This window comes from Macaca thibetana, chromosome 5, assembly GCF_024542745.1.
Source record: "Macaca thibetana thibetana isolate TM-01 chromosome 5, ASM2454274v1, whole genome shotgun sequence".
Classification (NCBI taxonomy): Eukaryota; Metazoa; Chordata; class Mammalia; order Primates; family Cercopithecidae; genus Macaca; species Macaca thibetana.
This window is the reverse complement of record NC_065582.1, coordinates 95,498,465-95,519,900: the sequence shown is the minus strand read 5'-3', so window position 1 is coordinate 95,519,900 and position 21,436 is coordinate 95,498,465. Positions and strand designations below refer to the sequence as shown.

Sequence of the window (21,436 nt, the reverse complement as noted above, 5' to 3'; positions counted from 1 at the left end):
ATTTACTTTTTTAAAAATCAATAAATGGTAACTGTTATCATAATTGTATACATTACTGTTTTCTCTCCTAATAGATACATACAATAAGATGTTAATAGAAATATTCTTAAACAGTAAAATATTCAAATGGGCTCTGTCTAAATAGCCATAAACCACGAAGGCATACATTCTCCTTTGCTATTCCAATGTGTTTCACCATGTGCTAGTTTATAGCCTGTGGTCAAAACATAATAGTCCATAGTTACTACTTTATTTTTCTTCAGAAAAGTCTACTTATTGTTAATTTTGAAAAAGATTTTCCTATGGGCTAAGTAAACTGAAGAACTAGTAAATAGGAAAGGAGGACTTTTTGATATGTTGATGCTAATTGAATGTTCATCAAAGTTTATAACACCAATTGCTACCCTTTATACATTGTTTATTACAAATTAAATATATACAATGTAATTTTATTGTCAAAAAAGTGGATTTGTGAATATTTTCTATGAAAGGACATTCAAGTGAGTAACCTATTCTTCTTTTTTGTGGCCCATAAATTATTCCTAGTTATTATTTTAAAAGGGCTTAATTGCTTTTGGTAAATAATTATTTCACAAGTTAAATGTGAATTTGCTTCTGTATGTACCTAAGGGTGTAGATATGTATTTACATTGATGCACTAATATTTAAAAAAGACAGACATTTAAAGTACAGCAAACTATTAATAGTCTTTCCTCCAGTGATTAACATGAAAACTCCGTTGATGATTACAATGAAATACAGTATATGTGCTTTGTTTTTCTTTGAGAAAAGAAAACAAATCTTTAAGTCCAATTAACCTCAATCAGTTTTAAGCAAATATTTATTTCGTACTTACTATATGATAGACTCTGTAATGGATATAAGATAAATAATATATAGACCTTGTCCTCAAAGTATTCATAGAATCTTGATGCACATAGAGAAAAACAGTTCAGATTTACTAAATATGTTTGACCCTTGGTGTCTGTAAGGCATTGGTTCCAGGAAGCCCCCATACCAAAATCTGTAAATGCTCAAGTTCTGATATAAAATGATATAGTATTTGCATATAACCTACATACCTCCTCTCATATGCTTTAAAGCATTTTAGATTATTCTTAATACCCAATACAGTGTAACTGCTATGTAAGTAGTGGCTCTACTAAATTGTATATTATTTTTATTTTTGTTATTTTTATTTTTTTTTTCCTAATATTTTTGAGCCTCGGTTTGTTGAATCTATGGAGTTGAGTCTGCGGATACAGAACCTGTGGATATGGAGTGCTAAATGTATTAACTATGTGCAAGCTACTCTACTATGTCTTTTGCATGTATTGTCTTATGTTGTCCTCACAGTATTCCCAAGAAATAGGTAATATTCTGACCTCAAGAAGGAAATAGGTAATATTCTGACCTCAAGAGGAAACGGAGACATCCAGAAGTTGAAATATGTATAATGTATCATTAAGAGGGAAGGGGTTAAGGTCTAGAATCAGACTTCCTGAATTTGAATCCTAACTCTGCTACTTATTATCTGTAAAATGTTCATAAATATATGAACCAACAAGAAATTGAAGAATAACACACATGGAGTGGTTCTATGTGTGGTAACTGCTCTGGTAAGTATTCCCTGAGCCTTGTGGTTTTACAGATAGGAAGTAGCAGAGTTAGGATTTGAATTCAGGAAGTCAGATTCTAGACCTTAACCCCTTCCCTCTTAATGATACATTATACTGTCTTCAGTCCTACTGTGATAAATGTGAGAATTGAAGTGTCTATAGAATTTTGTTTGACTTGAGAGTTGAAAATGCTTAAGTCTGAGCTTTATTGGAAAGGCTTGTAGGCATAATTATGTTAAATTCATTTCCAGGCTGAATAAAACAATTACTCTTTTGTTCATGAGGTAGTAGCACCTCACACAATGTTAATGCTTGCATGCCCCAGGTTCACCTTCATGACTCTTAATCTCTATTTCCTGCAAACTTAGCCCTGCACACATATTGAATATGGTTTTGTGACTGGAGATATGGAAGCAGTGTGGTTTTTTTTTTCAAGTCTTCTATGATGGACTTATCAGTTGGGTGCCAGTTGAGTAACAGGTTGTTACACTTACTACATTACTACAATATACAATCATTGTATTTAAGAATTTTGCATACTTCCTGTGTCATTCTGTAACTACTGTGAGAATGGAAACCAGTCATTGCCTTCTTATTTATTTTCTACAAGTGCCTTTTCAGGTCTAGCTCTTAGTTATACAGCCTTATAAGCTTCTACTCAACACTGAGAACCACTCTCCCCTCACCCCACCCAGCAACTCCCAAGTCTTCATGCTTTACCTCACTAAACACTGAAACTAGGATTTGATCTATACTCAACTAGATATTGTCACCTAAACACAACCTTCCACCCTCTTATATTCCAAGTATTTACGTCCAACACTTTCCAGAAGAGAAGAGGGTAAGGACCACTGTGTACAGACCCTGGAAGAAGGTATTTCCTCCTTTCTTCTATTGAAACTGAAATCTAGTCTCAGCTCTACCCACTCCCTCTTTTCTTAAGAAATTTTATATTATCAGTTACACCAGGTTAATAAAATTGATTTTCCTTACCAAAGTTTTGAAATTCCCATTCTTATGACTGTTGCTGCTTTATTGACTTGAAGGAAATAACCTCATATTTATTTTAAACTACACAATTTGGCACTCTACTGATTGTGATCCCATGGGCAAATAAGTGGTGCTCTCAAATGGTTCATTGAAGGTATTAATGAAATAGAGGTATTATTGATGAAGTTGTAAATAGTGTTAAAGGAATCAACAAGGAGTGCTGAATCACCAGGACCTAGATGCACAGAAAGCCTTGGCTTGCATGAAGACTGATAAGGCATGGGGAGGAAGCAGTATTATCAGACAAAGCAAGAGATAGAGCCAGGTAGAGAGATCCCCATTCGCAGTAGCAGTGAGCTACAGTGCAGAAAAGGAAAGAGAATCACTGCCAATACCAAAATCAGGCTATGAGAAACTGGGAAGAAGGGATACCCTGATCTCACTCCTCTTGTCTATCTCTTTTCATGGTCTCCAACTGCAAATCCAACCAGAAGTCAGAGGTCATGGGAGCCTAAGTAAGGAAGAAAATGAAAGTTAGTCTTTCAGGACACAGAGCAAGGCAGTGAAGCCCCCAGTGAATCCAGAAGAAAAACAGGGAAAAACCAGCACCATCTACCATTTGGTAGGACCTATTATAAGAAAGTTATATATATTAACTTATTTAATTCTTATAAAACTTAATATGAGAGGTACTAATTACATTATAAGGGTGAAAATAGGGTACATAAGAGTTAACTAAATTTTCATCTCCATAAGCTAGCAGAATCCAGACATAAATTTCAAGTTCAGAGATGCTGGTTCCACAAGCCATGTCCTCAGCGACTCTGATATTCTGCCTTCTGAATCAGAACGGACTCATTTTAGGTATAAATGAAATTTGGTATAATTATTGAGATGTGAGGATTACATATGTTGGATTGATAACTTAGGAGAATTTTCCTAAATTGCTTCATATATAGATTTCTTTCTATTCAACTATCACCAAAGCCACCGAAATATGTCTTAGAAATGGAGGAAAAAAAAGAGTGAGAATAAAAGCAGGCTCTACTGCTTGGTGTCTCTGCTAATCTCTTTGTTTCCATAATATGTCCACTGATCTTTACTTCTTACCAAGTGGTCCAAGTGTATTACTACAAAGCAATTATGAAGATTTTCCCCCTTTTAACTTCTTGAGTTGTACAATGTAGAGACCGATAAATGACCAATTAAGTCATTCAATTGTTTTCATGGTAATTCACAAAAACACTATTGGAAACATCACTGAGTTATAAATATAATCATAATATTTATGATAATAAAATGGAAAGGAATTAGTTATAAATGAAAAGCAAGGCATGAGGAGCTATGCTGCAACAAGTATAAGATATCTGAGAACCATAAATTGGCATTTGGGAGTAGCTCACTGATTAGTAATTCTTATTTACCTGCTTTGATCGGCCTTAAAACAGACATGTGACATCCCTAATGAACATACATTCACTCGTAGTATAGTTTGAAGTCAGGTAGCGTGATGCCTCCAGCTTTGTTCTTTTGACTTAGGATTTTCTTGGAGATGCGGGCTCTTTTTTGGTTCCATATGAACTTTAAAGCAGTTTTTTCCAGTTCTGTGAAGAAACTCATTGGTAGCTTGATGGGGATGGCATTGAATCTATAAATTACCTTGGGCAGTATGGCCATTTTCACGATATTGATTCTTCCTATCCATGAGCATGGTATGTTCTTCCATTTGTTTGTGTCCTCTTTGATTTCACTGAGCAGTGGTTTGTAGTTCTCCTTGAAGAGGTCCTTTACATCCCTTGTAAGTTGGATTCCTAGGTATTTGATTCTCTTTGAAGCAATTGTGAATGGAAGTTCATTCCTGATTTGGCTCTCTGTTTGTCTGTTACTGGTGTATATGAATGCTTGTGATTTTTGCACATTAATTTTGTATCCTGAGACTTTGCTGAAGTTGCTTATCAGCTTAAGGAGATTTTGGGCTGAGACAATGGGGTTTTCTAAATATACAATCATGTCATCTGCAAACAGGGACAATTTGACTTCTTCTTTTCCTAACTGAATACCATTGATTTCTTTCTCTTGCCTAATTGCCCTAGCCAGAACTTCCAACACTATGTGGAATAGGAGTGGTGAGAGAGGGCATAACCAAAACAGCATGGTACTGGTACCAAAACAGAGATATAGACCAATGGAACAGAACAGAGTCCTCAGAAATAATACCACACATCTACAGCCATCTGATCTTTGACAAACCTGACAAAAACAAGAAATGGGGAAAGGATTCCCTATTTAATAAATGGTGCTGGGAAAATTGGCTAGCCATAAGTAGAAAGCTGAAACTGGATCCTTTCCTTACTCCTTATACGAAAATTAATTCAAGATGGATTAGAGACTTAAATGTTAGACCTAATACCATAAAAAATCCTAGAGGAAAACCTAGGTAGTACCATTCAGGACATAGGCATGGGCAAAGACTTCATGTCTAAAACACCAAAAGCAACGGCAGCAAAAGCCAAAATTGACAAATGGGATCTCATTAAACTAAAGAGCTTCTGCACAGCAAAAGAAACTACCATCAGAGTGAACAGGCAACCTACAGAATGGGAGAAAATTTTTGCAATCTACTCATCTGACAAAGGGCTAATATCCAGAACCTACAAAGAACTCAAACAAATTTACAAGAAAAAAACAAACAACCCCATCAAAAAGTGGGCAAAGGATATGAACAGACATTTCTCAAAAGAAGACATTCATACAGCCAACAGACACATGAAAAAATGCTCATCATCACTGGCCATCAGAGAAATGCAAATCAAAACCACAATGAGATACCATCTCACACCAGTTAGAATGGCGATCATTAAAAAGTCAGGAAACAACAGGTGCTGGAGAGGATGTGGAGAAATAGGAACGCTTTTACACTGTTGGTGGGATTGTAAACTAGTTCAACCATTATGGAAAACAGTATGGCAATTCCTCAAGGATCTAGAACTAGATGTACCATATGACCCAGCCATCCCATTACTGGGTATATACCCAAAGGATTATAAATTATGCTGCTATAAAGACACATGCACATGTATGTTTATTGCGGCACTATTCACAATAGCAAAGACTTGGAATCAACCCAAATGTCCATCAGTGACAGATTGGATTAAGAAAATGTGGCACATATACACCATGGAATACTATGCTGCCATCAAAAAGGATGAGTTTGTGTCCTTTGTAGGGACATGGATGCAGCTGGAAACCATCATTCTTAACAAACTATCACAAGAACAGAAAACCAAACACCGCATGTTCTCACTCATAGGTGGGAACTGAACAATGAGATCATTTGGACTCAGGAAGGGGAATCATCACACACCAGGGCCTATTATGGGGAGGGGGGAGGGGGGGAGGAATTGCACTGGGAGTTATACCTGATGTAAATGATGAGTTGATGGGTGCAGCACACCAACATGGCACAAGTATACATAGGTAACAAACCTGCACGTTATGCACATGTACCCTACAACTTAAAGTATAATAATAATAAATAAATTAAAAAAAAAAAAACATACATTCACTCATGAATTCACATAAGCAGTCAAAGATCCTGACTTTAGAGAGATGTTTGTTGTTTGTTTTTATTGAGACAGGGTCTCACTCCATCACCCAAGCTGGTGTACAGTGGCATGATCATGGCTCACTGAAGCTTCAAACTCCTGGGCTCAATAAATCCTCCCACCTCAGCCTCCTGAGTAGCTGAGACTACAGGTGCATGCCACCATGCCTGGCTAATTTATTTTTTGCACAGACAGGGGCTCGCTATGTTGCCCAAGCTGGTCTTGAACTCCTGGTCTCAAGTAATCCTCCCAAAGTGTCGGGATTACAGGTACGAACCACCGCACCCATCCAGGGAGTTTGATTCTTGCAAGATATCTTCTAAAGCTCTCAAAATAGTCTTGAAAAACTGCAGTGCAGTTTTTCTCCATTAAATACACAATATAGCATTCATTTGCCTAGAATTACCGTTAAAATAATTCAATATATAAATTGAATTCATGCATAAATATATGACTGGAAGTCTATGGTAAAGACTGTGATAGTGATTTTTCTGTATTTTATAAATTAAAAAAACATAGTTTTTCATAATTTAATATCTCTAAAATTAGGATGCATCCTTCAACTTCTATTTGCAATTATAATTAGCATCATGTTTGTCTTTATTAGTGATGTGTAAAATAGTTGCACATCTTACAATAGGAAACATTTTAGATTTAATAATGTATGGTATTTTTACAAATTAAGTTAATGGATATTCCTGGAAATTCAAAATCACTGGGCAAAAAGCCACACAAAGAGAATAACTATTTTAAAGAATAACTCCAAAAGATAAGACAGCAGGAAATATACCAATTAGAAAACATAGGACAGTAATAGCAATGAGAAAAATTACTGTCTAAATTAAAACTGTTGCCTCAATCATAGAAGTATATACACAGAGATAGGAAACACACAGAGAAAGCTTATCTTAAACCATTACCACAAAGCAATCTCCAAAATATGTATTGAGAGAATAGTAGGTTTTTCTAAGCAACTCACCTAAGGAAGGATTGTTTGCCTGGCTTCAGCAGACAGCTGCCTACTGAGTTATCATTTTGAGTAATTTCTTTCTCCTAAAAAATATCCATATTAGTCTCACCTTTTGGGATTGCTTTTTTTTTTTTTTTTTTTTTTTTTTTTTTTTTTTTTTTTTGAGGGACATTGTGACTGATATATAGGCACCAGAGTCTTCATTTGTACAAATACAAAAAAACCCCACAAAACTATGAAGATTAGATTTAGTTATTTATATACATCAGTGTGAAGTGAAGCAATGTACTTAATTTCCTCTTAATATACCTTTAACAAAAGAATAAATAATATGTAATTCATTTTTCATTCAAAGTACTTCAAACAATTTTGTTGCCTTTATTTCACCAAGTCTCCTCTATTTAACACACCTATACTAAGAAGCTTTGGCATACACTGCAAAAAGCACCGAACTTGCGGTCAAAAGGTATGACTTTTAGTATTGTACCAGTTTTTCTGCTTAATTGATCTTTGAATTAATGGAAACCAAGAAGCTATTCTGAACTTCAATTTTTCTATCTGTAAAAGAGGAATAATAAAACCAATCACAAAGGGTTACTACTATATTAACTGGATGAAACTATGTGAAGGCAGGTAGCAAAATGAACAGTGCTTCTACATACATTATCTCTGCAGTTAAACTATGATGGGTAAACTCAGTAAAGAAAAAAAAGCACAGGTGATCATAAAAGTCTAATTATTCATTGTCATCAAGCTTCAGATTTTTGTGGGATATTGTCTGGAGGATTCTAAGGCAGACAAACAAATATAAACTGCAGAATAATGAGTTTTAGGCCCGGTCACTGTTACTTCAATTTGAAAACCTGCTAACGAGGACCAGAGGAACTCTTCTGCCAGTGAAACTGGGACTTCCTAGAGGAAAAACACACAAAAACCCCTAGCACCAAAAACAAAAGCACCCTGAATTATGATTTTCAAAAATATTTAAAAGTTTATATATTAATTATATTGTCTCATACAAATTGTGTTTGATCCCAGGCTAGCTTTAAATACATTCTATATTTTAATATATAACTAAACAAATGCCTCCAGTGATAGTTCTGGAATGTCATTGTCCTTAATATTTTTGCTAAGGATATTGTCTAAGCGGTTGCTACTTAGAGACTTTCAGAATTTTCATCGCTCCCTCAAAGTTCAAGCTTTTCTGAGATCTCAGCATTTGAGCCTCTTGAACCTGGAGGCAAGGTTAGGGGTTGGGTAAGTAAACTTGACAAGAGACTCCACTGTGCAAGCCCTCACAGCAAGGAGCTGGAAAGGGAGCTGACAGCAAGCTCTGGTGGCTCCCACAGCAATGTCTTAAGAGGGCTCCTTTGGAGGAGTTAATAAATGATAAAGTTTGTTTCAGGGCTCCAGGCAAGAATGACAACTCTGGCTGAGGAAATTTCCAGGGGATGATATCTAAAATAAACTTAGAGTCACAATAAAATATGATAAGTGCCATGCAATAATCCCACAATGGAAGTACACAGGATAGCATTGTGGTTAAGAACACAGTTCCTGGAGCAGTTTCACTTCTGGGGTGGCAAATGAGGAGTTCTGTGGACCCACTCCCCAGCAAAATAAGCAGAATGTCAAAAATGAAAAAAGAAATAAACAAAAAACAACACTAACAAAAAAGTTTACATTCTCTGGAAAAATTGCAAATCATATATCTCATAAATGATATTTAGCATATACAAACATATTATAACTCAATATGAAGAAGAAATATAAGCAAAATTAAAATGAGCAAAGATCTGAACAGTTCTGCAATGAAGATATATTTATATAAACAGTCAGTAAGCAAATGAAGAGATGCTCAGCATAGTTTTCCATCAAGGAGATGCAAATCAAAACCACAATGAGCTATGACTGCAAGCCCACCAGGATGGCTATATTGAAAACGACAGATAATAACAAGTGTTGACAAGGATGTGGAAAGATCAGAATACTGATACATTGCTGGTAGGAATGTAAAATGGTACAACTGCTTCAGAAAACAGTCCGGCAGTTCCTCAAATGGTTAAAAATAGAGTCACTACATGATGTACCAATTCCACTGTATATATAATCACAAGAGAAATGAAAAGATATGTCCATATGGAAACTTGTACTCAAATGTTCATAGCAACATGGTTGATTGCAGCCCAAAACAGAATCAACTGGTGCATGGATATGTAAAATGTAGTATACCATAAAATGGAATACTATTTGGCAATAGAATGAAATTATACATTGATAACAGTGTACAACATGGATGAACCTTGAATGCATGCTAAGGGAAAGAAGTCAGTCACAGAGGATCATGTATGATATGAATTCATTTATATGAAATGTTCAGAATAGACAAGTCTATAAGAACTTATGGGGGCAGAAACTAACTAATGAGTGATTGCCTAGGTCTGGGAAAGGTTTGGAGATTGGGATATGACAGCTAACAAGAGCAGCATTTTTGAGTGGGAGCTGATAACAAAGTTATAAAACTGACTGCAATGATGATTGCACATATTTGTGAATATACTAAAGCTATTGGATTGTGCACTTTGGATGGCTGAATTGTATATTATATGAATTACATCTGAATAGAGCTACTCTTTAAGAAAGAAAGAGTCTGGTTCCCTAGACTGCCTATGTTTAAATCCCCACCTCTCCTACCTGTGAATGCAGGCCAAGTATTTAAACTCTATGATTCTGTTTCTTCATCTGTACAATGGAGAAAATATAAATTACCTACCTCATAAAGCTCACAAATATAAAAATTCAAATAACTAGTACCTGGAAAGAACAAAGACCTTCTAACAGAACTTGGCAAATAAAAAGTGTGATATGTGTCCATTCTTCTTATGCACAGACTGTTAAGGGAGAGCGTGAAAGAAGTATCTAAGTTATGGGTAAGGCAGTGAGCAAGGCTTAAAGGATGATACTTAAATTCATCTTGAAAGATGAGCAGGGATTATCAAAGCACAGATAAGAGGGAAGGGATGTCCAGCATTAGAAAGAGTATATGCAAAAGTATGTAGGTATGATATTCTATCAAGAATTTAAAGTATCCTAAAAGTAAATTCAAATATTATCTGAAGTATGTGAAATTGAAATACAGAAAATTCCAGCAGCCTATGTGTAATGTATTTTCTTTTTTAAGAGTTCCTTTAAAGACAATTCAGTAAGAAATTTCTCTGTGACTATGAAGGTAACATTGTATGATATAAATAATATTCATCAAGTTAAAAATAACATTGTTACAACTCTGATCCAGTGTAAAGTTTAGGTAAAAGAGTACTCATTTTTATTATTGAAACAGTATAATCAGTAGACATAGCTCTGTGTTGTATACATATTTTGTTTTGTCTCTTCTGATTGTACTCATGTGAATGTGGGAAAATATGATTTTTATAAACAGACACTTAAAGGAAAATGGCCTAGGCAAACGATGTAATTTAGAGCAACCCTAGCATATGTGTTCACTTCAGTGCTGACTGAATAAAATCATCATAAGAATTGATGCATGACAATGGCTTGACAATTTCTTATTCTTTTGCATCACACCAATTCTTGAAATGATAGCTGTCACATAGACGTGTGTGAGTATCACTATTGCATATGCGGTAGCCATGCATGACCCTGCTTTTCTCCTCTTGGAAGCTGGAACCTGAATTCTTAGACTAAAAAATGAGTAAATATTTCAGACATGTGTTATCTAATTTACTTCTAGAGACAGATCCACTGCTTGTCTCTAGAAGTTTAGAGAGAGATTGACAGAGTAATTTGCAAATTCAAAGAAACAAAAACAGTAGGTAGATTGACTTCCATAATCAAATCAATATTTGTTTAGAACATTTCACAATATTATAACTGAAGTTATGTGAACTATGTTATATACTTTCAGAAGTACCACTCCATCTGAATGAAAACATAATGTTAAGGTGTCCTTGAAGCTTTAAGTCATCTTTTGACAATGCAGTAGTTTCAACATAGTCACAACAAGACAAAACCAGTTCTACATAAAATTCCTTAGAAATAAACAGGAATATAAATGTAAAAACGTGAGAGATGCTACTGAAATAGATTTTACATTTCAGAGTTTCAAAGGAACACATTAGTAACTTAAAGCTTACAGATAGCATTACCAGCTAGCTTATTAATAAATCTCATGGTTAGTATTTTCTCTAGTCTTTACTGAACCTTTAAGATTATTAATTTTTTTCGCATTTTGTTGATATGGTGAGGATAGAGTTATTAAATAACTTCTTCAGGTTACAAATATGCTAAAAATAAGCATTGAATCCTTATCTAATGTACTCCCAGCCATAATGGTTCTAACAAGGACTGGACTAATTTCCTGCCACAAAGAACTATAAAACTGAGCCAAGTATGGAAAAACCTTTTCAGACATTGGTCAATTGGCAGAAATAGACTTTGATACCTAAAAGGTTGGAAACAACTAAATGATCCCAACAATTATCCCAGCTTCCTGGCTGCTGGCAATTTCCATACTGGAGACATGAAGATATGGATCCAAAACAGAACTTGTCAGCCTCACTTAGTTTACGAAGTAGAGATCAGAGGGTGAGAAAGCTGATATGGTTGGCACATATTATCTCATTTTTGAGATATGTTGTAAATGAGAGGAAGCTGTGCAGGAAAATATTTGCAGAAATGTGAATTTTGCCTGAGTACTAGACCATCAATGCTAGAGAGAAATTCTACAAGCGTGGACAAAGAATGACAGAAATCAGAGCAATCACCAGAGCTCACACATGATGTAGAGACTTTTGAGAAAGGTTTCATTTGGGGAGATCGTGCTGTACCAAGAATTCAAAAGAAAACGCGGAAAGTATGTATTTATCTTTGAGTTGTATAGTAATGGATAGAAATTTAGGTGAATATCTAAATATCTATATAGATATAAATGAGAATATTCCCACACACCTTGCTGTTTCAGTATTTTGCATGTTTCCCTGACCTCCCAAAATGTCCAGCTTTTTATTACGAAGATGCACGCTCATCTCCCCCTTCTGAGCTCCAAGAGCATGTTGATATTCTTGTTGTTTCATAGCTGACATAAATTAGCATTGGGTAAACAGATGAAAAAACCTCACAGAAAGTTTTTCTTGTTTACATTTTGGAAATCTTCCTGCTGAGTAGAGAAAAGCAACCTTAAAGTTGCAATGTCATGATGGATTTCAGTTCACAAAAGAAAATAAATTTTGACAAATCACATATGCTTTTCCAGTCAGTCCCAAAATGCTGCAGTCTTCGATGGCAGCCTTACCAAAGAGAAAAATAAGTCCCTAACTGGAACTTGGATTCTTTCAAAGGCACAGTAGGAGGTTTTGACCCATAGAGAAGCATTGATCAAATCACTATCCACTGCATTACATGGTAGTCTAGGGGAGTCTGAAATGAGAAGAGATGTCTCCAAAAAGCATCCAAATTTGGTTCTTGTTTACTCATCTGTCAGCTTCTGGAATAGTGAACATACTATTAAAATTCAGCTCCTTCTGGGAGGTGGGAAGATAATCAAGGGGAGACCCATCATACTGTATGGAGGTCCCAGAAATGGAAAAGTTGATCAATGGAAGGAAGGTAATTGTGTACTTTTTGGTAATATATTCCTTGGGATTTTTAGTGATCAGTCAAAATACAGAGGTTTTGGTTTTAAGGTGTTATTTTCACAGCATCTCCAGGTAAACTTCCAAGTATTATGTTAACCTGGCTAAAACCCAAAAAGTCCATAATGCTTGAAACTGAATTTGTGATTCTTGAATGTTGAAAATTGTTCAGCAAGAAGTTTCAGGTTCTCTAGGTGATGGAAGTTAGCATGAGCAAATGAATTTTACAATTTTTCAGAATTTTTTTTTCATGTTTGGAAGATCTCTTCCTTCCTCCTCCTCTTCTTCCTGCTCCTTCTCCTCCTCCTCCTCTTCCTCCTCCATCTTCTCCTCCTCCTCCTTCTCCTTCTTCTTCTTCATTTTTATTTGTAACCATCGCTAGTGGTATGATTTTTGAATTGGGAAAACAAAATATTCAGACTAAATATTTTCCCAGTGATTCTTATGTAGAGTAATGTACTTTGCAATCCAATTAAAAATAACAAGCTACTATGGTGTTCTGAGCCAAATGTAATCTCCGAGACCGTGGTCAGTAAAGCACTCAAGAAAATGCAGTATTGAGGCCCAGTAGTCTGAAGTCTACTGGGGAATAAAGAAGCAGCTGATTAGCATTTGAAAGCAAGGTCTTTCACTTTTTTAAAAGTGAAGGACAATTTTTTAGAAGATCACTCATCAAAAACAAAGGGTTTGAAAATTATCCTTCCTTTGTTTTATGAATACTTGCATAATTTTAAGAATGATCTTTGGTTATCAGTCTCAGGAATTAAGATGCATTTTGATACATGTGATATTACATTTGGTGACACTCCTGGAACACATGCTGAGAAACACAATAATAAATAGGAGCAATGCTCTTTTTTTTTTTTTAATCACTCACAAGTGACATTTGTTTCATCTAGGCAGGAAAGCAGAATCTTATAGGCAGGGTCAGTGTAAGGGCTGATTTTAGGTCAAGCTTTTCAATTTATTATGCAATAAAATATAGCAATAGAAATATGCATATTTATGTTTTCCAGTAAAATACAGGAATCTCCCTTTAATTTCTGTATATATGTGCTAATAATTAATTCAGTAATACAGTCTGGTTCCACAGTCCTTCTGATAAGAGCTGGCACAGAGGTCATTTTTATGTGCCTTATTATTAATCTTAATAATATGTAGTAATATTCCTTTATATACTTATTGTGAAACACAGAAACTTAAAGCCTTTGTAGCTTTAAGTTCAGATGTCTTCACATTCTTTTGTAAATCCCTGCAGATTTGTTTCTTGCTTTTCAATATGAGCACCTTTCTGCTTTCTACTCTTATGTCTCTGCCCTCTATGCAGGAGATCTTTTCTTTCAAGTTTCCCACTGCGCTTCGTAATAAAATCAAAAGAAAAGGGTACATCCCTCAGAAAGCATTCATCTCACTAGAAATAGAAAACCTGTCACCTTATTCTTAAAACCTTAGATCAGCCAGGCCAGTGACTGAAATAGTCAGGGTAGTGTCTACAAAGAGTATAGAGTAGGGGTAGCAAAATAATTACGTATCTTGTTCTCTCCACATCTTTTAGGGAGGAGACTCTTTGCTTGGGAAAATGACTTAATACCATTGGGAGGAAAACATTTCCTCTACTCACTTAGGTTCCTACATTTAGGGGCCTGTGAATTAACTGATAATAGACAGATTAATAGGTGAAAAGAAAAGGTTAATCTACACATGCATGTGAAGTCACTCAATAATGAGCAGTTTCCTGAATACCCAGAGGTAAAGATTAGTATAGCAACTTAGAAACGGGAAGGGAAGTGTGGCTAGGGTGTCAATGTGTAGTTGATCTCCTTCCTGGAATGAGCAGAAAGCTCTTGGAGGAGAGTTAATAGCAGCTGTATTTGGGGTCGTGTCAGCTTTAGTTAGGTAAGGGAAAGTCAGATCAGATTTCAAATATTTTCACTTTAATCTTTATGCTAAAACTGTGATTCCTTCAATATGCTGATGAAAGTTGAAATGTGGCTAGGAAAAAAAGAGAAAGTATAATTAGATTTATTATAGATATAAAACATTTTTTAGGTATAGTAGAAAGAGGGAAGGAGAAAGAAACACACACACACACATTGAGAGAGAGATTTTGACACGACCATGTCAAAGACTGAGTAGCCCAAGTTTTTTATCAACCATGCAGTTTCTGCACCTTGCTCTATACACACAAGCGTACCCATATACTGATGGAGGCAGTCTCAATTAATGGTCCAGAATATGAACTTCAGCACCAGATGGCATTGGATTCAAATTTCAGTCCTTCTTACTAGCTTTGTAATCTCAAAATTTTTTCCTCTTGGAAGCTGGAAACTGCATTGTTTTTAGACTAAACAATGAGTAAATATTTCAAAGATGTGTTACATAGTTTACTTCTGAAAATAGATTTATTACTTGTCTCTGGAAGTTTAGAGAGAGATTGACAGAGTCATTTGCAAATTCAAAGATATAAAAAACAGGTAGATTGACTTCCATAATCAAATCAATATTTATTTAGAAAATTTCACAATATTCTAACTCAAGTTATGTGAACTATATTATATACTTTCACATTATTTATCTACTCTACCCTCAAGTTTCAGTTCTCTCCTTTGCAAATGACAATAACAATACCAAAAAAAAAAAAAAAAAAAGAAGAAAGAAAGAAAAACTAAATGAGGTCATGAATGTAAAGTGATAAGGATGATGACAGGCATAAAGTAAGCTTTTTGTTATTTTTATTTGCTTTTTCCTCTAACCTGAAAATATGTTCAAGGTAAAAAACAATCTTTGGCTCTAAATCTCCTTTATTCTACCAATTCTTTTCGCATGTAAGTGTCTCAGACTCTTCAATTGTCTTCACTTTGTCATTTATTTTTATCCTCAAATCACTGATATTTGGCTTCTATTTTCTCTTCTTCAAACAAATTGCTTTTCAAAATATCTTCATGATCTTCTACATGACAAATGAAATGCATGCTTTCAGGCCTTACCTTCCTGAACCTCTCACCTCCATTGGAATCCACTGGCAATTTACTCCTAGAAGGCCTGTCCTCTCTTGCATCTTCCAACATCTTCTGATTCTGACCTCTCTATTCCTTTGTTTGTTTGTTTATTTGAGACAGAGTTTCACTCTTGTTGCCCCGACTGGAGAGCAATGGTGTGATCTTGGCTCACTGCAACCTCCATCTCCTGGGTTCAAGTGAATCTCCTGCCTGAGCCTCCCGAGTAGCTGGGATTACAGGCATGCACCACCATGCCCGGCTAATTTTGTATTTTTAGTAGAGACAGGGTTTTGCCATGTTTGTCAGGCTGATCTCGAACTCCTGACTTCGGGTGGTCCGCCCACCTTGGCCTCCCAAAGTGCTGGGATAACAGGCGTGAGCCACCGTGCCCGGCCTCTCTATTCCTTCTACCTCCTTCATTGGATTCTCTTCTTCCAGAGTTTCATCCCTGGCCTTCACTATACTTTATTGAATGACTTCATTTACTTTCTTGAAAGTTATAAACAGATTTTTATTTCCAAACCTAGCCTCTCTCTCCTGCTTCAGACTCATTATCCACAAGTACTATTGAAAAAAGTATTCTATATTTAATGACAAAAAACAGAAAATATGGAAAACAAAAATTAACAGCAAAATCATAAACAATTCTTCCATCAAAAAGTTACTTGCTAATATTTTAGTGTCTACCACTAGCTAAACTTAACTAGGTTCCCTTACCTATAAAATTTGAGGTACTTGAGGTCCCAAATTCATAAAACATTGAGCATGAACACACACAAAAAATGTTTAACAACCCAGCACATACTAAGTTCCATATGAATATTTGCTGCTATTATTTTTTCAATTTTAAACATGTACACACTGTGGATAGCTTTGTATATGTTATTCCCATTTAGCATTATGCAAATGAGTATTTTTTCATTGGTTTTTTTGTTTTTTTTTTTTAATTATTATACTTTAAGTTCTAGGGTACATGTGCATAATGTGCAGGTCTGTTACATACGTATACTTGCGCCATGTTGCTGTGCTGCACCCATCAACCCGTCAGCACCCTTCAACTCGTCATTTACATCGGGTATAACTCCCAATGCAATCCCTCCCCCCTCCCCCCTCCCCATGATAGGCCCCGGTGTGTGATGTTCCCCTTCCCGAGTCCAAGTGATCTCATTGTTCAGTTCCCACCTATGAGTGAGAACATGCGGTGTTTGGTTTTCTGTTCTTGTGATAGTTTGCTAAGAATGATGGTTTCCAGCTGCATCCATGTCCCTACAAAGGACACAAACTCATCCTTTTTTATGGCAGCATAGTATTCCATGGTGTATATGTGCCACCTTTTCTTAATCCAGTCCGTCACTGATGGACATTTGGGTTGATTCCAAGTCTTTGCTATTGTGAATAGTGCCGCAATAAACATACGTGTGCATGTGTCTTTATAGCAGCATGATTTATAATCCTTTGGGTATATACCCAGTAATGGGATGGCTGGGTCATATGGTACATCTAGTTCTAGATCCTTGAGGAATCGCCATACTGTTTTCCATAATGGTTGAACTAGTTTACAATCCCACCAACAGTGTAAAAGTGTTCCTATTTCTCCACATCCTCTCCAGCACCTGTTGTTTCCTGACTTTTTAATGATCGCCATTCTAACTGGTGTGAGATGGTATCTCATTGTGGTTTTGATTTGCATTTCTCTGATGGCCAGTGATGATGAGCATTTTTTCATGTGTCTGTTGGCTGTATGAATGTCTTCTTTTGAGAAATGTCTGTTCATATCCTTTGCCCACTTTTTGATGGGGTTGTTTGTTTTTTTCTTGTAAATTTGTTTGAGTTCTTTGTAGGTTCTGGATATTAGCCCTTTGTCAGATGAGTAGATTGCAAAAATTTTCTCCCATTCTGTAGGTTGCCTGTTCACTCTGATGGTAGTTTCTGTTGCAGTGCAGAAGCTCTTTAGTTCAATTAGATCCCATTTGTCAATTTTGGCTTTTGCTGCCGTTGCTTTTGGTGTTTTAGACATGAAGTCTTTGCCCATGCCTATGTCCTGAATGGTACTACCTAGGTTTTCCTCTAAGATTTTTATGGTATTAGGTCTAACATTTAAGTCTCTAATCCATCTTGAATTAATTTTCGTATAAGGAGTAAGGAAAGGATCCAGTTTCAGCTTTCTACTTATGGCTAGCCAATTTTCCCAGCACCATTTATTAAATAGGGAATCCTTTCCCCATTTCTTGTTTCTCTCAGGTTTGTCAAAGATCAGATGGCTGTAGATGTGTGGTATTATTTCTGAGGACTCTGTTCTGTTCCATTGGTCTATATCTCTGTTTTGGTACCAGTACCATGCTGTTTTGGTTACTGTAGCCTTGTAGTATAGTTTGAAGTCAGGTAGCGTGATGCCTCCAGCTTTGTTCTTTTGACTTAGGATTGTCTTGGAGATGCGGGCTCTTTTTTGGTTCCATATGAACTTTAAAGCAGTTTTTTTTCCAATTCTGTGAAGAAACTCATTGGTAGCTTGATGGGGATGGCATTGAAACTATAAATAACCTTGGGCAGTATGGCCATTTTCACGATATTGATTCTTCCTATCCATGAGCATGGTATGTGCTTCCATTTGTTTGTGTCCTCTTTTATTTCACTGAGCAGTGGTTTGTAGTTCTCCTTGAAGAGGTCCTTTACAACCCTTGTAAGTTGGATTCCTAGGTATTTTATTCTCTTTGAAGCAATTGTGAACGGAAGTTCATTCTTGATTTGGCTCTCTGTTTGTCTGTTACTGGTGTATAAGAATGCTTGTGATTTTTGCACATTAATTTTGTATCCTGAGACTTTGCTGAAGTTGCTTATCAGCTTAAGGAGATTTTGGGCTGAGATGATGGGGTTTTCTAAATATACAATCATGTCATCTGCAAAGAGGGACAATTTGACTTCTTCTTTTCCTAACTGAATACCCTTGATTTCTTTCTCTTGCCTGATTGCCCTAGCCAGAACTTCCAACACTATGTTGAATAGGAGTGGTGAGAGAGGGCATCCCTGTCTTGTGCCAGTTTTCAAAGGGAATTTTTCCAGTTTTTGCCCATTCAGTATGATATTGGCTGTGGGTTTGTCATAAATAGCTCTTATTATTTTGAGGTACGTTCCATCAATACCGAATTTATTGAGCGTTTTTAGCATGAAGGGCTGTTGAATTTTGTCAAAAGCCTTTTCTGCATCTATTGAGATAATCATGTGGTTCTTGTCTTTGGTTCTGTTTATATGCTGGATTATGTTTATTGATTTGCGAATGTTGAACCAGCCTTGCATCCCAGGGATGAAGCCCACTTGATCATGGTGGATAAGCTTTTTGATGTGTTGCTGAATCCGGTTTGCCAGTATTTTATTGAGGATTTTTGCATCAATGTTCATCAGGGATATTGGTCTAAAATTCTCTTTTTTTGTTGTGTCTCTGCCAGGCTTTGGTATCAGGATGATGTTGGCCTCATAAAATGAGTTAGGGAGGATTCCCTCTTTTTCTATTGATTGGAATAGTTTCAGAAGGAATGGTACCAGCTCCTCCTTGTACCACTGGTAGAATTCAGCTGTGAATCCATCTGGTCCTGGACTTTTTTTGGTTGGTAGGCTATTAATTGTTGCCTCAATTTCAGAGCCTGCTATTGGTCTATTCAGGGATTCAACTTCTTCCTGGTTTAGTCTTGGAAGAGTGTACTTGTCCAGGAAATTATCCATTTCTTCTAGATTTTCTAGTTTATTTGTGTGGAGGTGTTTATAGTATTCTCTGATGGTAGTTTGTATTTCTGTGGGGTCGGTGGTGATATCCCCTTTATCATTTTTTATTGCATCTATTTGATTCTTTTCTCTTTTCTTCTTTATTAGTCTTGCTAGTGGTCTGTCAATTTTGTTGATCTTTTCAAAAAACCAACTCCTGGATTCATTGATTTTTTTGGAGGGTTTTTTGTGTCTCTATCTCCTTCAGTTCTGCTCTGATCTTAGTTATTTCTTGCCTTCTGCTAGGTTTTGAATGTGCTTGCTCTTGCTTCTCTAGTTCTTTTAATTGTGATGTTAGAGTGTCAATTTTAGATCTTTCCTGCTTTCTCTTGTGGGCATTTAGTGCTATAAATTTCCCTCTACACACTGCTTTAAATGTGTCCCAGAGATTCTGGTATGTTGTATCTTTGTTCTCATTGGTTTCAAAGAACATCTTTATTTCTGCCTTCATTTCATTATGTACCCAGTAGTCATTCAGGAGCAGGTTGTTCAGTTTCCATGTAGTTGAGCGGTTTTGATTGAGTTTCTTAGTCCTGAGTTCTAGTTTGATTGCACTGTGGTCTGAGAGACAGTTTGTTATAATTCCTGTTCTTGTACATTTGCTGAGGAGTGCTTTACTTCCAATTATGTGGTCAATTTTGGAATAAGTGCGATGTGGTGCTGAGAAGAATGTATATTCTGTTGATTTTGGGTGGAGAGTTCTATAGATGTCTATTAGGTCTGCTTGATGCAGAGCTGAGTCCAATTCCTGGATATCCTTGTTAACTTTCTGTCTCGTTGATCTGTCTAATGTTGACAGTGGAGTGTTGAAGTCTCCCATTATTATTGTATGGGAGTCTAAGTCTCTTTGTAAGTCTCTAAGGACTTGCTTGATGAATCTGGGTGCTCCTGTATTGGGTGCATATATATTTAGGATAGTTAGCTCTTCCTGTTGAATTGATCCTTTTACCATTATGTAATGGCCTTCTTTGTCTCTTTTGATCTTTGATGGTTTAAAGTCTGTTTTATCAGAGACTAGCATTGCAACCCCTGCTTTTTTTTGTTCTCCATTTGCTTGGTAAATCTTCCTCCATCCCTTTATTTTGCACCTATGTATGTCTCTGCGTGTGAGATGGGTCTCCTGAATACAGCAGACTGATGGGTCTTGACTCTTTATCCAGTTTGCCAGTCTGTGTCTTTTAATTGGAGCATTTAGTCCATTTACATTGAAGGTTAAGATTGTTATGTGTGAACTTGATCCTGCCATTATGATATTAACTGGTTATTTTGCACATTAGTTGATACAATTTCTTCCTAGCCTAAATCGTCTTTACATTTTGGCATATTTTTGCAATGTCTGGTACCGGTTGTTCCTTTCCATGTTGAGTGCTTCCTTCAGGGTCTCTTGTAAGGCAGGCCTAGTGGTGACAAAATCTCTAAGCATTTGCTTATCTGTAAAGGATTTTATTTCTCCTTCACTTATGAAACTTAGTTTGGCCGGATATGAAATTCTGGGTTGAAAATTCTTTTCTTTAAGAATGTTGAATATTGGCCCCCACTCTCTTCTGGCTTGGAGAGTTTCTGCCGAGAGATCTGCTGTTAGTCTGATGGGCTTCCCTTTGTGGGTAACCCGACCTTTCTCTCTGGCTGCCCTTAAGATTTTTTCCTTCATTTCAACTTTGGTGAATCTGGCAATTATGTGTCTTGGAGTTGCTCTTCTCGAGGAGTATCTTTGTGGCGTTCTCTATATTTCCTGGATTTAAATGTTGGCCTGCCCTACTAGGTTGGGGAAGTTCTCCTGGATGATATCCTGTAGAGTGTTTTCCAACTTGGTTCCATTTTCCCCCTCACTTTCAGGCACCCCAAT

At 36.3% G+C, this 21,436-nt stretch overlaps 1 protein-coding gene across 4 annotated transcripts in view; it reads left to right on the top strand.

Moving 5' to 3' along the window:
• The window catches only part of GRID2 (glutamate ionotropic receptor delta type subunit 2), a 1,531,999-nt gene that overhangs the window by 1,122,494 nt on the left and 388,069 nt on the right, over nt 1-21,436 (top strand). The gene's annotated exons all lie outside the window — the stretch shown is intronic.